Source organism: Bufo bufo, chromosome 1 (genome assembly GCF_905171765.1).
Source record: "Bufo bufo chromosome 1, aBufBuf1.1, whole genome shotgun sequence".
Classification (NCBI taxonomy): Eukaryota; Metazoa; Chordata; class Amphibia; order Anura; family Bufonidae; genus Bufo; species Bufo bufo.
Genome location: NC_053389.1, coordinates 375,527,227 through 375,544,438, shown reverse-complemented (window position 1 = coordinate 375,544,438; position 17,212 = coordinate 375,527,227). Strand labels below are relative to the sequence as shown.

Below are 17,212 nucleotides of genomic sequence, written 5' to 3'. Positions count from 1 at the left end.
TTACTGTTTGGTATTGTCTGTAGAAATTTACTGGCTCCTTTGGTACCCCACTAGTACCGCTGACCCTATTTGAGTATGTACTGTTAATAACCACCCTCTGTTTTCTATTACTTACCCACATACGGTACACACATTTTCCCAAGTCCAAGCATTCTCATTTCTTCACAGTATTAAATGCTTTGGAAAAATCCAGATATATGACATCCATTGATTCACCCTGGTCCAGTCCAGAAATTATCTAATTGAAAATGATCATGTTAGTTTGCAGGAATGACCCCTTGCGAAATCGTGCTGATACAGAGTTATGCCTTATTAACAAATGAGTGAATCACAGATTTATGCTGTATATGTTCTCCACGGACAGAACATATACCCATTATCGACTTTAATGTGTTTATTCACACATCAGAAATTTTCCAATCGGAACTCTCCGCTGCCACCAATGATAGGGGGGGGAGATTTTAATTAGGAGGGGGAGGGAGGGGGAGGGAGGGGGGCCCCACTGGCCACCAATGAATCTACAGTACTACAGGGGAGGGAGCGGGGTCCCACTGTCCACCAATGAATCTACAGTACTACAGGGGAGGGAGGGGGGGCCCACTGGCCACCAATGAATCTACAGTACTGCAGGGGAGGGAGGGGGGCCAACTGGCCACCAATGAATTTAAAACTGAGGAGGGAGAGGGGGTGCCCCCTCCTGCCTGGCAGCACCCGATCTCTTACAGGGGGCTATGATACGCACAATTAACCCCTCAGGTGCAGCACCTGAGGGGTTAATTGTGCGTATCATAGCCCCCTGTAAGAGATCGGGTGCTGCCAGGCAGCAGGGGGCAGTCATGTACACAGTTCTTAGTATATTCTAACTTGAAGCGTCCCCATCACTATGGGAACGCTTCTGTGTTAGAATATACTGTCGGATATGAGTTTTCACGATCGAACTCAAATCCGATGGTATATTCTAACATAGAGGCGTTCCCATGGTGATGGGGACGCTTCAAGTTAAAATATACCATCGGATTGGAGAAAACTCCGATCAGATGGTATAATAGGGACTCCTGACTTTACATTGAAAGTCAATGGGGGATGAATCCGTTTGCAATTGCACCATATTGTGTCAACGTCAAACGTTGACTTGCATTGTAATTCAGGACGGATCCGTTTGGCTCCACACGGCCAGGCGGACACCAAAACGACTTTTTTTTCATGTCCGTGGATCCTCCAAAAATCAAGGAAGACCCACAGACAAAAAAACGGTCACGGATCACGGACCTACGGACCCCGTTTTTGCAGACCTTAAAAAAAAACGGTTGTGTGCATGAGGCCTATGTCTGTATTTCCGTTCCTCAAAAAAATAGAAAATGTCCTATTATTGTCCGTATTACGGACAAGGATAGGACTGTTCTATTAGGGGCCAGCTGTTCCGTTCCACAAAATACGGACGTCATCCGTATTTTTTTGCAGATCTGTTTGTCACTACCAGAGCTTTGAGACGTTCTCACAGCTCTGTTTCTCCACCCCTGTGATGAGTTCTTTACTTTCTGTTTCCTTCCTCCCAGCTGTTCCTCCTCTGTTTGATTTCTCTGCCTTTAAATCACCCCTCCTCCTTTGTAGGGAGCGGATTATATTTCTCATTTGAGTTGTATCTCTTGCTTGAGTATCTTCACTTGTGGGCTATCATTTCACTGGACCTGTGTTCTGCTGCAGCAAGTACTCCGGATATTGCCAGCTGTCTTTGGATCTGTCTTCACTGCTGCTGCAGCTCCTTCAGCTAAGTGTGCAGACATTGTAGTGTTTCTGTTTGTTTTCTGACTGGATCCGAGGCGACCCCGGGGCCGTCCATATACTGAGCAGGGCACCGGTGGCCGTGCCCCTCCCACTATTGTAGGGGTTACAGTGGTCATCAGTCTTAGGTACGCGGGCATGCCTCGTTCCACCATTTGGATCCGGGCATGTGCTTAGCAGCATAGGGAGAGCTTTGAGGGTCTGACAGGGGTCACCCTTTATCCTCCCTAGTTTGGGTCCGGTCAGTAGCTCTATTTACTGTGTATGCTCTTGTTGCTCACATACAGCCGTGACATTATAATCCGCCAAAACCGTCCTTTTTGACATGGATCCGCTTTCTGGCCTGGTTGACCGCATGCAGGGTCTTTCTTTGGAGGTAGCGGATCTCCGTCAATCTATGACTCAGCTTCATGCATTGGGCTATGTTCCGGCCCATGGAGTCTGTTGCGAGCCAAAGGTCTCACTTCCGGAAACGTTCTCCGGGGGCAGTGAGAATTTTGTTCGCTTCAGAGAGGCATGCAAACTCCATTTTTGCTTGTGTCCTCATTCCTCTGGTAAAGAGGAGCAGAGGGTGAGGATTGTCATCTCCCTGCTCAGGGGTAATGCTCAGACTTGGGCTTTTTCGCTGCCATCAGGGGATCCCTCTCTTTGATCCATGGAAAGATTTTTTGTGGCCCTGGGGCAGATATATGATGACCCGGATCGTGTTGCTCTGGCCGAATCTAACTTACGTTTTTTATGCCAGAACAAACTGTCTGCGGAGCTTTATTGTTCTGAATTTGTGCTGCACTCCGGAGTCAGTTCTGTCATGGTCTCTCAGAGAGATTGAAAGATGCGTTTGCTTTCCATGAGAGACCAACGTCCTTAGACTCTGCCATGTCATTGTTGGTACGCCTTGACAGGCGTCTAAGAGACAGAAACGAGACCTCTCTGTCCAGCCATTGTCAATCTAGGGGCAGTGGTGCGGACTCATTCAGTGTGCAGGGGCCTCATCCTGTCTCGGTCCCCTCTGAGGAGGAGCCCATGCAGCTAGGTCGACTTGCCCCTGATAAAAGAGGATTTAGTCCTCAGAGTATGGTGTGTTTTTGTTGTGGGGGCATAGGTCATTTGGCAAATGTTTGTCCATCTAGGAGATTCTTGAACTGTACTAATATTGATAATAAGAGAAAAACCTCAAAAGGTAAATCATCAAACTCTGCTTCATCTGCTACTTTGGGTAAAGTTGATGTAGGAATTGATGCTTTTCCTCTGACCTGCAGTTCCCGTTTTCTCCTGTCTGCCAGGGTGGCGCTAGAGAGCAAAGTCATTTCTTGTGAGATTTTTGTCGATAGTGGAGCGGCCGTCAATCTTATTGACACTCAATTTGTAGCCATGCATGGTTTTCAGGTTTGCACATTAGAAAAGGATATACCTGTTTTTGCTATTGACTCTGCTCCACTCTCACAGAGATCTCTGAAGGGCATTGTTCACAATATCTGGTTAGCTGTAGATGACACTCATGTGGAGGATATATCTTGTTTTGTCCTTAATGGATTGCCTTCTCCTCTAGTTTTGGGGTTACCCTGGCTCACTAGACATAACCCCACTATTGATTGGCAAGGAAGGCAAATAAATGAGTGGAGTGACTTTTGTAGAGAGAATTGTCTCACAGCGACTTTTGCAGAGGTGTCTACTAAAACTGTGCCATCATTTCTCTCTGATTTCTCAGACGTGTTTTCCGAGAGCGGTGTTCAGGAGTTACCTCCTCACCGGGAGTTTGACTGTCCCATTAACCTCATTCCCGGCGCCAAGCTGCCAAAAGCACGCCTCTACAATCTCTCACAACCGGAAAGAATCGCAATGCGAACCTATATCTCCGAGAGTCTCGATAAGGGGCATATTCGTCCCTCAAAATCACCTGTTGCCGCTGGTTTTTTTTTTGTTAAAAAAAAAAGATGGCTCTCTGAGACCTTGCCTAGATTTTAGGGAGCTGAACCGTATCATGATTCGCGATCCCTATCCCCTTCCTCTGATCCCGGACCTCTTCAACCAAATTGTTGGGGCCAAGGTTTTTTCCAAATTGGATTTGAGAGGCGTGTACAACCTGGTCAGAATCAGAGAGGGGGATGAATGGAAAACTGCCTTTAATACCCCTAACGGGCATTTCGAGAATCTCGTTATGCCTTTCGGCCTGATGAATGCTCCGGCCGTCTTTCAGCATTTTGTTAACAGTATTTTCTACCATTTAATGGGGAAATTTGTATTGGTGTATCTTGATGATATTTTGATTTTTTCCCCTGATGTTCAGACCCATCAGGATCATCTTTTTCAGGTTCTGCAGGAAAATAAATTGTACGCCAAGCTGGAGAAATGTCTTTTTATGGTATCGGAGATTCAATTTCTGGGTTTTCTCCTCTCTGCTTCTGGTTTTCGCATGGATCCGGAGAAGGTCCGTGCTGTACTTGAGTGGGAGCTTCCTGAGAATCAGAAGGCATTGATGCGCTTTCTGGGTTTTGCGAACTATTACAGAAAGTTCATTTTGAATTATTCCTCTGTTGTCAAACCCCTCACTGACATGACAAAAAAGGGGGTGGATTTTTCCTCTTGGTCGGAGGAGGCGCTTGCAGCTTTTTCTAAGATTAAAGAGAGTTTTGCGTCTGCTCCCGTCTTGGTGCATCCCGATGTTTCCTTACCTTTTATTGTTGAGGTGGATGCTTCCGAGGTGGGTGTGGGTGCTGTTTTGTCCCAGGTCTCTACTCCTGCCAAATGGCGACCCTGTGCCTTTTTCTCTAAAAAACTCTCCCCGGCAGAGAAAAATGATGATGTGGGAGATAGGGAGTTGTTGGCCATAAAGTTGGCTTTCGAGGAATGGCGCCATTGGTTGGAGGGGGCCAGGCACCCTATCACCGTTTTTACCGACCATAAGAATCTGGCATACTTGGAGTCGGCCAGGTGTATGAATCCGAGACAGGCCAGATGGTCTCTGTTCTTCTCCAGATTCAATTTTGTTGTTACATTCCGCCCTGGGATCAAAATTGTGAAGGCTGATGCTCTCTCTCGCTGTTTTCCGGGAGGAGGAAACTCCGAGGACCCGGGTCCCATTTTGACGGAGGGAGTAGTTGTTTCTGCTCTATATTCTGATTTGGAGGCCGAGGTCCAGGCTGCCCAGACTGAGGCACCTGCCCGTTGTCCTTCTGGGAAGTTGTTTGTGCCTCCTGAGCTACGTCACAAACTCTTCAAGGAGCATCATGATACTGTTCTTGCTGGTCACCCCGGGAGTAGAGCCACAGTAGATCTCATTGCTCGGAGATTTTGGTGGCCGGCTCTTCGTAAGTCGGTGGAGGGTTTTGTGGCTGCTTGTGAGACGTGCGCTCGCGCTAAGGTCCCTCGTTCACGGCCTTCAGGTTCCCTTCTCCCGTTACCCATACCTTCCCGTCCTTGGACACACATGTCCATGGACTTTATCACGGATCTTCCTCGTTCCTCAGGGAAGTCAGTGATCCTGGTGGTGGTGGACCGTTTTAGCAATATGGCTCATTTCGTACCTTTCCCTGGTTTACCCAATGCTAAAACGTTGGCGCAAGCTTTTGTCGACCATATTGTTAAATTGCATGGCATTCCCTCTGATATTGTTTCCGATAGAGGCACGCAGTTTGTGTCTAGATTCTGGAAGGCTTTCTGCTCTCGCCTGGGGGTTCGGCTGTCCTTCTCTTCTGCTTTTCACCCGCAGTCGAATGGTCAGACTGAGCGCCTCAATCAGAATCTGGAGACATATTTGCGCTGTTTTGTGGCAGAGAACCAGGAGGATTGGTGTTCATTTCTCCCTCTTGCTGAGTTTGCTCTGAACAACCGTCGTCAGGAATCTTCTGATAAGTCACCATTCTTTGGTGCATATGGGTTCCATCCGCAGTTTGGGACATTCTCGGGAGGGGCTCCTTCTGGTTTACCTGAGGAGGAGTGATTTTCCTCGTCTTTGTCTACCATTTGGCAAAAGATTCAGAGTAATCTTAGAAAGATGAGTGAGAAGTATAAGCGTGTGGCTGATAAGAGACGTGTGCCTGGTCCGGACCTGAATGTGGGTGATCCCGTGTGTTTGTCTACAAGAAATATTAAACTGAAGGTTCCCTCCTGGAAATTGGGTCCCAAGTTTATTGGGCCTTATAAAATCTTGTCAGTCATTAATCCTGTTGCCTTCTGTCTCGATCTTCCACGGGTTTGGAAGATACATAATGTATTTCACAGATCTCTCTTAAAACCATATGTCCAGCCCACGGTACCCTCCTCTTTGCCTCCTCCTCCGATTTTGGTTGATGGCAATCTGGAGTTTGAGGTTTCCAGAATTGTGGACTCTCGCATTGTCCGCGGTTCTCTTCAGGACCTCGTTCATTGGAAGGGTTATGGTCCTGAGGAGAGGATGTGGGTTCCGGTGTCGGACATTAAAGCCACTCGCCTCATCAGGGCATTTCATAGGGCTCATCCTGAGAAGGTGGGTCCTGGGTGTCCGGAGTCCACCCGTAGAGGGGGGGTACTGTCACTACCAGAGCTTTGAGACGTTCTCACAGCTCTGTTTCTCCACCCCTGTGATGATGTCACTACTAGAGCTTGGAGGAGTTCTCACTGCTCTGTTTCTCCGCCCCTGTGATGAGGTCTTTACTTTCTGTTTCCTTCCTCCCAGCTGTTCCTCCTCTGTTTGATTTCTCTGCCTTTAAATCACCCCTCCTCCTTTGTAGGGAGCGGATTATATTTCTCATTTGAGTTGTATCTCTTGCTTGAGTATCTTCACTTGTGGGCTATCATTTCACTGGACCTGTGTTCTGCTGCAGCAAGTACTCCGGATATTGCCAGCTGTCTTTGGATCTGTGATCACGGCTGCTGCAGCTCCTTCAGCTAAGTGTGCAGACATTGTAGTGTTTCTGTTTGTTTTCTGACTGGATCCGAGGCGACCCCGGGGCCGTCCATATACTGAGCAGGGCACCGGTGGCCGTGCCCCTTCCACTATTGTAGGGGTTACAGTGGTCATCAGTCTTAGGTACGCGGGCATGCCTCGTTCCACCATTTGGATCCGGGCATGTGCTTAGCAGCATAGGGAGAGCTTTGAGGGTCTGACAGGGGTCACCCTTTATCCTCCCTAGTTTGGGTCCGGTCAGTAGCTCTATTTACTGTGTATGCTCTTGTTGCTCACATACAGCCGTGACACTGTTTTTGCGGACCGCAAAATACATACGGTCGTGTGCATGAGCCCTTATAATGAGTTTCTTGACTACTAGCAGGGCTTGCAGGACTGCGCTTCTCGCCACAGCACAGTCACACCATTTGGCTGTACCTTTATGCACTTACATAATTTTTATTGAGACAGTAAGTCTTCTCCAGTCTACCAGGTCGTAGAGCCCATGTGCTGCTGTAAAGCAGATTTTTAAATGCAGCAGAATCATGTACAGGAAACAGAGTAAGGCTACTTTCACACTGCCGTTTCTGGGTCCGCCTGTGAGATCCGTTTCAAGGCTCTTACAAGCAACCCCAAACGGATCAGTTTAGCCCCAATGCATTCTGAATGGATAATCAGTTTGGCTCCGTTCCGCCTCCATTCCGCTATGGAGGCGGACACCAAAACGTTGTTTGCAGCGTTTTGGTGTCCGCCTGGCGATGCGGAGCCAAACGGATCCATCCTGACTTACAATGTAAGTCAATGGGGACGGATCCTTTTACATTGACACAATATTAGTGCAATTGTAAATGGATCCGTCCCCCATAGACTTTCAATGTAAGTCAGGACGGATCTGTTTGACTTACACTAAGGCCTCATGCACACGACCGTTTTTTTTTTAAGGTCCGCAAAAACAGGCTCCGTGATCAGTGTCCGTTTTTTCTTCCGTGGGTCTTCCTTTATTTTTGGAGGATCCACGGACATGAAGAAAAAGTCGTTTTGGTGGCCGCCTGACCGTGCGGAGCCAAACGGATCCGTCCTGAGAGGTTAATTGTGCGTATCATAGCCCCCTGTAAGAGATCAGGTGCTGCCAGGCAGGAGGGGGCAGACCCCCCTCCCCTGTATTTAACTCATTGGTGGCCAGTGTGGCCCCCCCTCCCTCCCCTGTATTTAACTCATTGGTGGCCAGTGCAGCCCCCCTCACTCCCTCCCCTGTATTTAACTCATTGGTGGCCAGTGCGGCCCCCCTCACTCCCTCCCCAGTATTATATTCATTGGTGGCCAGTGCGGCCTCCCCTCCTCCCCCCCTAATTAAAATCACCCCCCCATCATTGGTGGCCAGTGCGGCCTCCCCTCTCCCCCCCTCCCTAATTAAAATCACCCCCCTATCATTGGTGGCCAGTGCGGCCTCCCCTCTCCCCCCCCCTAATTAAAATCACCTTCCCCCATCATTGGTGGCAGCGGAGAGTTCCGATCGGAGTCCCAGTTTAATCGCTAAGGCTCCGATCGGTAACCATGGCAACCAGGACGCTACTGCAGTCCTGGTTGCCATGGTTACTTAGCAATTTTAGAAGCATTATACTTACCTTCGCTGTCTGTAACCGGCCGGGCACTCCTCCTACTGGTAAGTGAAAGGTCTGTGCGGCGCATTGCCTATAGCACAGACCTGTCACTTACCAGTAGGAGGAGCGCCCAGCCGGTCACAGACATCGCAGGTAAGTATAATGCTTCTAAAAATTGCCAAGTAACCATGGCAACCAGGACTGATGGGGGGATTATGGGGGGGAGAGGGGAGGCCGCACTGGCCACCAATGATGGGGGTGATTTTAATTAGGGAGGGGGGGAGAGGGGAAGCCGCACTGGCCACCAATGATGGGGGGGTTGATTTTAATTAGGGGGGGGGAGAGGGGAGGCCGCACTGACCACCAATGATGGGGGAAGGTGATTTTAATTAAGGGGGGGGGAGAGGGGAGGCCTCACTGACCACCAATGATGGGGGAAGGTGATTTTAATTAGGTGGGGGGGAGAGGGTAGGCCGCACTGGCCACCAATGAATATAATACTGGGGAGGGAGGGGGGCCGCACTGGCCACCAATGAGTTAAATACAGAGGAGGGGGGTCTGCCCCCTCCTGCCTGGCAGCATCTGATCTCTTACAGGGGGCTATGATCCGCACAATTAACCTCTCAGGTGCGGCACCTGAGGGGTTAATTGTGCGGATCACAGCCCCCTGTAAGTGATCGGGTGCTGCCAGGCAGCAGGGGGCAGTCATGTACAAAGTTCTTAGTATATTCTAACTTGAAGCGTCCCCATCACTATGGGAACGCCTCTGTGTTAGAATATACTGTCGGATTTGAGTTTTCATGAAGTGAAAACTCAGCTCTGAAAAAGCTTTTATGCAGACGGATCTGCGATCCGTCTTTGTGAAAGTAGCCTATGGCCACGGATCGTGGATGCCAATCTTGTGTGCATCCTTTTTTTTCACGGACCCATTGACTTGAATGGGTCCGTGAACCGTTGTCCCTCCCCAGTTTTAAATTCATTGGTGGCCAGTGCGGCCCCCCTCCCTCCCCTGTATTACATTCATTGGTGGCCAGTGCGGCCCCCCTCCCTCCCCTGTATTACATTCATTGGTGGCCAGTGCGGCCTCCCCTCCTCCTAATTAAAATCCCCCCCCCCATCATTGGTGGCAGCGGAGAGTTCCAATCGGAGTCCCAGTTTAATCGATGGGACTCCGATCGGTAACCATGGCAACCAGGATGCTACTGCAGTCCTCGCTGCCATGGTCACTTAGCAATTTTAGAAGCATTATACTTACCTGCGCTGTCTGTGACCGGCCGGGCGCTCCTCCTACTGGTAAGTGACAGGTTTGTGCTATAGGCAATGCGCCGCACAGACCTTTCACTTACCAGTAGGAGGAGCGCCCGGCCGGCCACAGACAGCGAAGGTAAGTATAATGCTTCTAAAATTGTTAAGTAACCATGGCAGCCAGGACTGCAGTAGCGTCCTGGTTGCCATGGTTACCGATCGGAGCCCATCGATTAAACTGGGACTCCGATCGGAACTCTCCGCTGCCACCAATGATGGGGGGGGATTTTAATTAGGAAGGGGGTAGAGGGGAGGCTGCACTGGCCACCAATGAATGTAAAACAGGGGAGGGAGGGGGTCCGCACTGGCAGCCAATGAATGTAATACAGGGGAGGGAGGGGGGCCGCACTGGCCACCAATGAATGTAATACTTGGGAGGGAGGGGGGGCCGCACTGGCCACCAATGAATTGAAAACTGGGAAAGGGAGGGAGGGAGGGGGGTCTGCCCCCTCCTGCCTGGCAGCACCTGATCTCTTTCAGGGGGCTATGATATGCACAATTAACCCCTCAGGTGCGGCACCTGAGGGGTTAATTGTGCGGATCACAGCCCCCTGTAAGAGATCGGGTGCTGCCAAGCAGCACGGGGCAGTCATGTGTACAGTTCTTAGTATATTCTAATTTGAAACGTCCCCATCACTATGGGAACGCCTCTGTGTTAGAATATACTGTCGGATCTGAGTTTTCACGATATAACTCAAATCCGATGGTATATTTTAACATAGAGGCGTTCCCATGGTGATGGGGACGCTACAACTTAAAATATACCATCGGATTGGAGAAAACTCTGATCCGATGGTATAATAGGGACTCCTGACTTTACATTGAAAGTCAATGGGGGACGGATCCGTTTGCAATTGCACCATATTGTGTCAACGTCAAACGGATCCGTCCCCATTGACTTGCATTGTAAGTCACGGACCGTGAAAAAATACTGTCGTGTGCATGAGGCCTAAGGCTGTATATGTTTAATTTTTTGGTAAATAAATTCCATTAATCCATTCACAATGTCATGCTCTTCTAGAGGTTTTTGTAAGATTATTGGGCAGTTTCTCTGCCTACAAGATATTATCACAGATGCTTGGTTTACTTTTGCAGTTCTCAAAACTGAATTTGACTCAGAAAAGATCACATGCCTCTTCTTCACAGCAAAAATGTTATAACATGAACAGAGTTGAGAAAAAGACCTTAATCTTAACTTCTACAAACCTATGAATGCAGAATCAACCTAATCAAACTAATATGAAAAGTTGTTATTCTAAAAATCTTCATCTACTTGCATATTATAAGTTATACCAGCAAGAATTAGTCTTTATGTAGAAAACTATGATTTAAATAAAGCCTTACTGACTAGTGATTTAAATCGTGATTTAAATTAGTTTGATTTAAATCAAATCCACCCTGATCCCTGCAACATCCTACTGGCCATAAATACAAAAAATGCATCCCAATTAAAGAAAAAAAAATGCCAAAAGTACAAAAGTGTAACCTGCATTTCAAAATATTTTTACACTTTCTTCAAATATCTGGAGTTGACTTTTTCCCCAGCACAAAATGCACAAGAAATGCTTAAAAAAAAGGAAAAATGGCTACCGTAAAACTGTATGAAAAACAGTGTGAATCCAGCCTCACAGGAAATGTAGCATTATAGATACCTAACAAGTTAAAAACAATTAGGAATAATAAAAGTAGCTTTGTAGGTTAATATTCCTTGCATTTACTGTCTCCACTGACAGCAAGCTGGAGGCTTAAAATGCTGCGCTGATTTAAATGCCAGAGTAAATTATAATCTGGGGAGATCTGGGAGTTATTTGAGGATAAATGGATGTGTAGATAGGATCCATCTGATGACCGACATATGCTTATAGACACAAAGAAGCCAGTGTTATCAGTGCCATGTTGTACAAATATTCTGTCTATCTATCGGTCTATCTATCTATCTATCTCTATCCATTTTGTATAGAATAGAGTCCCATCTAAATGTGGAGTTCATCTTGTGGCGGTGGATGGGCATGCATGATTTTTATCAGAATATATTGGTTAGTGCCTCTAAGGGCATGTTCACATCTGTGTTGGAGGCTCCGTTCGGGACTTTCGTCACAGAGTTCATCAAAGATAGCAGAGAGAAAAGTCCTGCATTCAAGAAATTTTTTCTCAGCTTAAAAATGTTGTCTCAAATGGAAACCGAACGGACCCCATTATGGTCAATGGGATCTGTTCGGATGCATTCATGTCAGTTATGTGCTGTTAACACAGCTATAACAGAGCAGAACAACAGACATGATAGTGCTGATGTGAAAGTGCCCTTATTCATTTATATAGTGAATATACTGTAGCATTAGTAAAATGTACACTCTATATACAGTATTCAGTGTTTGCTTTGCTATGTTCAGCCATCTGTGCATTTCTTATATTTTATAGGATGTGCTGACTAAGGCTACTTTCACACTGGCTTTTTGGCTTTCCGTTTGTGAGATCCGTTCAGGGCTCTTACAAGCGGTCCAAAACGGATCAGTTTTGCCCTAATGCATTCTGAATGGAAAAGGATCCGCTCAGAATGCATCAGTTTGGCTCCTTTCCGTCTCCATTCCGCTTTGGAGGTGGACACCAAAACGCTGCTTGCAGCGTTTTGGTGTCCATCTGACGAAACTAAGACAAACGGATCTGTCCTGACACACAATGTAAGTCAATAGGCATGGATCTGTTTTCTATGACACAATCTGGCATAACAGAAAACAGATCCGTCCTCCATTGACTTTCAATGGTGTTCAAGACGGATCCGTCTTGGCTATGTTAAAGATAATACAAATGGATCCGTTCTGAACGGATGCGGACGGTTGTATTATCTGACGGATCCTCACCAAACGCGAGTGTGAAAGTAGCCTTACCTTGTGTGTTGTTTTTGCATTATACTGTACAGTTGTGGCCAAAAGTTTTGAGAATGACACAAATATTAGTTTTCACAAAGTTTGCTGCTAAACTGCTTTTAGATCTTTGTTTCAGTTGTTTCTGTGATGTAGTGAAATATAATTACACGCACTTCATACGTTTTAAAGGCTTTTATCGACAATTACATGACATTTATGCAAAGAGTCAGTATTTGCAGTGTTGGCCCTTCTTTTTCAGGACCTCTGCAATTCGACTGGGCATGCTCTCAATTAACTTCTGGGCCAATTCCTGACTGATAGCAACCCATTCTTTCATAATCAGTTCTTGGAGTTTGTCAGAATTAGTGGGTTTTTGTTTGTCCACCCGCCTCTTGAGAATTGACCACAAGTTCTCAATGGGATTAAGATCTGGGGAGTTTCCAGGCCATGGACCCAAAATGTCAACGTTTTGGTCCCCGAGCCACTTAGTTATCACTTTAGCCTTATGGCACGGTGCTTCATCGTGCTGGAAAATGCATTGTTCTTCACCAAACTGTTGTTGGATTGTTGGAAGAAGTTGCTGTTGGAGGGTGTTTTGGTACCATTCTTTATTCATGGCTCTGTTTTTGGGTAAAATTGTGAGTGAGCCCACTCCCTTGGATGAGAAGCAACCCCACACATGAATGGTCTCACGATGCTTTACTGTTGGCATGACACAGGACTGATGGTAGCTGTCACAGTCGTTACCTTTGACTGTGACCTTCCGTTCTTGCTCATTCGGCGCTCCTCGCTGAAGTTCTGTTCCTGTGTGTCTTTTGCGTCATTTTTCCTGTCTTTCTGTTCTGCCAGTTATGTTTTAGTAACTTTGTGTTTATTCTGATGTCTGTGTTCAGCAAGCCTTTGCAGCAGAGTGGCATGACAAAGCCATGCAGATTACTACTGGTGGAGCAAGTCCTTCTCTGCTCATTGCCACTCCTGCTCCCTTGCGTGAACTCCTGTTTGTATTATTAGTTGCCCTGTTTTGTATTCATATGTCTGTGTTCAGCAAGCCTTTGCAGCAGAGTGGCATGACAAGGCCATGCAGTTTACTACTGGTGGAGCAAGTCCTTCTCTGCTCATTGCCACTCCTGCTCCCTTGCATGAACTCCTGCTTGTGTTATTATTTGCCCTGTTTTGTATTTACCTGTCTGTTATGTTTGCCTATGTGCCGTCGGTACCTTCTGGTACCTGTTGTCCATTCGCTCCTGCTGTCACTGTCTAGGTCACGCTCCAGAGTGGACCCTGGCAACTTCCTGCGGCTAAGTCTAACCCTACCATCTAGGGCTCTAGTGAAAACCAGGAGTTGCTTAGTTACGCCCCTCTGGAGTATTACTAGACAGTGGCGCAGTGGGGGTTTTCTCCCACTGTGCTGACGGTACATAGAGCTCATGTTTTCTCTGTGCTGCCTTCCATGTTTTTGTTTGTGCAATAAACTCTTATGTGTCTGTACCTGATTTCCGTTTGTTTATTGCATGACGACGCGGTGGTCTCTCCTGGGACCTCCAACTCGTGACAGTAGCGCTCAGCTTTTCTTCTCCGGACAAGCCTTTTTTCAGATGCCCCAAACAATCGGAAAGAGGCTTCATCTGAGAATATGACTTTGCCCCAGTCCTCAGCAGACCATTCACCAAACTTTCTGCAGAAGATCAATCTGTCCCTGATGTTTTTTTTGGAGAGAAGTGGCTTCTTTGCTGCCCTTCTTGACACCAGGCCATCTTCCAAAAGTCTTCGCCTCACTGTGCGTGCAGATGCGCTCACACCTGCCTGCTGCTATTCCTGCGCAAGCTCTGCACTGGTGGCACTCCGATCCCGCAGCTGAATCCTCTTTAGGAGACGATCCTGGCGCTTGCTGGACTTTCTTGGACGCCCTGAAGCCTTTTTAACAAGAATTGAACCTCTTTCCTTGAAGTTCTTGATGATCCTATAAATTGTTGATTGAGGTGCAATCTTAGTAGCCACAATATCCTTGCCTGTGAAGCCATTTTTATGCAACGCAATGATGGCTGCACGCGTTTCTTTGCAGGTCACCATGGTTAACAATGGAAGAACAATGATTTCAAGCATCACCCTTCTTTTAACATGTCAAGTCTGCCATTTTAACCCAATCAGCCTGACATAATGATCTTCAGCCTTGTGCTCGTCAACATTCTCACCTGAGTTAACAAGACGATTACTGAAATGATCTCAGCAGGTCCTTTAATGACAGCAATGAAATGCAGTGGAAAGGTTTTTTGGGATTAAGTTAATTTTCATGGCAAAGAAGGACTATGCAATTCATCTGATCACTCTTCATAACATTCTGGAGTATATGCAAATTGCTATTATAAAAATTTAAGCAGCAACTTTTCAAATTTCCAAAATTTATGTAATTCTCAAAACTTTTGGCCACGACTGTAGAATGTAGTGGGAAAAAAAGTTTTATGTTTATTTTTTTTACGGCGTTCATTATGTAGTAAAACTGACTTGTGATCCTCATTCTCTAGGTCAGAACTAATCCGGCGATACCACATATGTATACTTTTCCTTGCGTTTTGATGCTAAAAATAAAAACCTTTTTTTGCGTGGTGATGTGTACTTTTCATTGATACCATTCTGGGGCGTGTACAGCCTTTTGATCACTTTTTCTTAAAATTTTTGTGTGAGGAGAAGCCACCAAAAAATAGAAAATTGGCCATTTTGACCCTTTTTTTTCCGTTTTGCCTTTTTCCGTATGGCAATACTTCTATATTTTAATAGTACGGGCGTTTACGCATGCGGTGATTCCCTTATTCTCATTTTGGGGAAAGGGGGGTGATTTTTTTTTTTGTAAAAAGTTTATACATTTTTTTTAAAACATTTTTTTATAGTTCCCATAGGGAACTATAACAATAAAACAGTTGATTGCTGTTATCATAGACTTCAATGCATTTGGATTGGAGTCTATGATGATTTTACTACTTTCCTATGGAGTCCTATTACAGGCAAGGGCTCCATAGGAAAGACTGTGCAGCAGGCCCTGTCATTAACAAAGACAGAGGCTGCTGCACACAAGCTCCAGCTCCTCCAATTGCTGCACGGGGGAGCCTGAGCATAACTGGTAGCGCGCTTCCGGTTTTCAGTGCACTCAGATCCCGTGGTCAGATTTCACTATGGCATCTGAGGGGTTAAATGTCCGCGATTGGCATTACCACCGGTTGCGGGCATTAGTCGCTGGTGTCAGGCACCGGGTTGCTATTGCGCCTGCTCCGCTCGGGAGCTGGCGCCATCTTTAAAGACCCGACATGTGACTTAATAGTACGTCACATGTCGGGAAGGGGTTAAGCAGAAGCAGTGAGTTGCATTCAAATCAGAATTTTTGGTGATTGGATTTGGGCGAATTCTGAGAGGAGGGTCGGGAGGGAGAAATAGAGAGCGAACGAGAGAGAGAGAAGGATTGTGCTGTGCAGCCTTTTGCCACTGTAGATGTTGAGCGTTACCAAAGATAAAAGTAATGGAATTGACACCAGCAATTTACCCGGATGCAATGCATAAGGCTACTTTCACACTGCCGTTTGGTGCGGATCCGTCATGGATCTGCACAGACGGATCCGCACCGATAATACAACCGCATGTATTATCTTTAACATTGCCAAAACGGATCCGTCTTGAACACCATTGAAAGTCAAAAGGGGACGGATTCGTTTTCTATTGTGCCATATTGTGTCAGTGAAAACGGATCCGTCCTGACACACAATGTAAGTGAAGCAGCGTTTTGGTGTCGGCCTCCAAAGCAGAATGGAGGCGGAACGGAGCTAAACTGATGCATTCTGAGCGGATCCTTTTCCATTCAGAATGTATTAGAATGAAAACTGATCCGTTTTGGACCGCTTGTGAGAGCCCTGAACGGATCTCACAAACGGAAACCAAAACGGCAGCGTCAAAGTAGCCTTATTCTTCATAGGAAGACTTACGAGTAATTCCCATGGCAGATTTTGCCCCCACACATACATTGTACCAGAATTCCGGCAGCAGCTGCGTGGTTGGAGCTTGCAGGCTGGTCGGTGCATGGACAGCCACCACTTGCTGGTCTGCTTGCTGCTTAACTCCATTCAAGACTGAACAATGCTCATTTCCCATTACTGCTCTGTGTAAACATGTTGCTGACCAAGAAGCAAACTGATTGCATATTTTATATAACACCAAAATATTTTGTAGGCATCACCTTTCTTTGTGTAAACAGGGGATGTGCTATCGACAAATGACACCTGTTTAGGGATACTGTTCCTGATAAATATTGCCATATGTAAAGGGCACCTGATAACGCTCCATCATCACTCCATAAGGGGAACAAATCTCTGTGTAAATGGACCCTTAGTCCTTAGGGCCCTATGTCAAAACACTTGGGTCATGACTCTTGGCATCCTCACCTATCAGCTGTTTGAAGGGGCGGCAGCAGTGTCTTCTATGTGTACATCAGGTTGTAGGCTGGTTTTCGCTCATGATGCGGTACTTTTCATAGCAGCTGTTCTGAGTATTGCAGCTTTATTTCATTCATCAGAATGACCCCTTTATCTATTCTTCCTTTCTGAAAAGTTTAGCAAACTGGTCAACAAACTGTTTGTCTCAGAATGTGTTACAGGTCTCTCTGCTATCCTAAGACTACTTCTGTGCCACCTTTCAGTATGGATTATCTTATTACATAATGCCCACCAGATATCTTTACCGTCTCTACATAAACTTTGTTAATAAGTATTTTAGTTTGCTGAATATAATTGAGTTTGCCAAATCTCTGTGACTGT

The 17,212-nt window shown here is 46.5% G+C and overlaps 1 protein-coding gene across 6 annotated transcripts in view; it reads left to right on the top strand.

The window, feature by feature from the left end:
• Nucleotides 1–17,212, top strand: part of ACSL6 (acyl-CoA synthetase long chain family member 6) — a 658,958-nt gene that overhangs the window by 199,381 nt on the left and 442,365 nt on the right. The window lies entirely within an intron of this gene.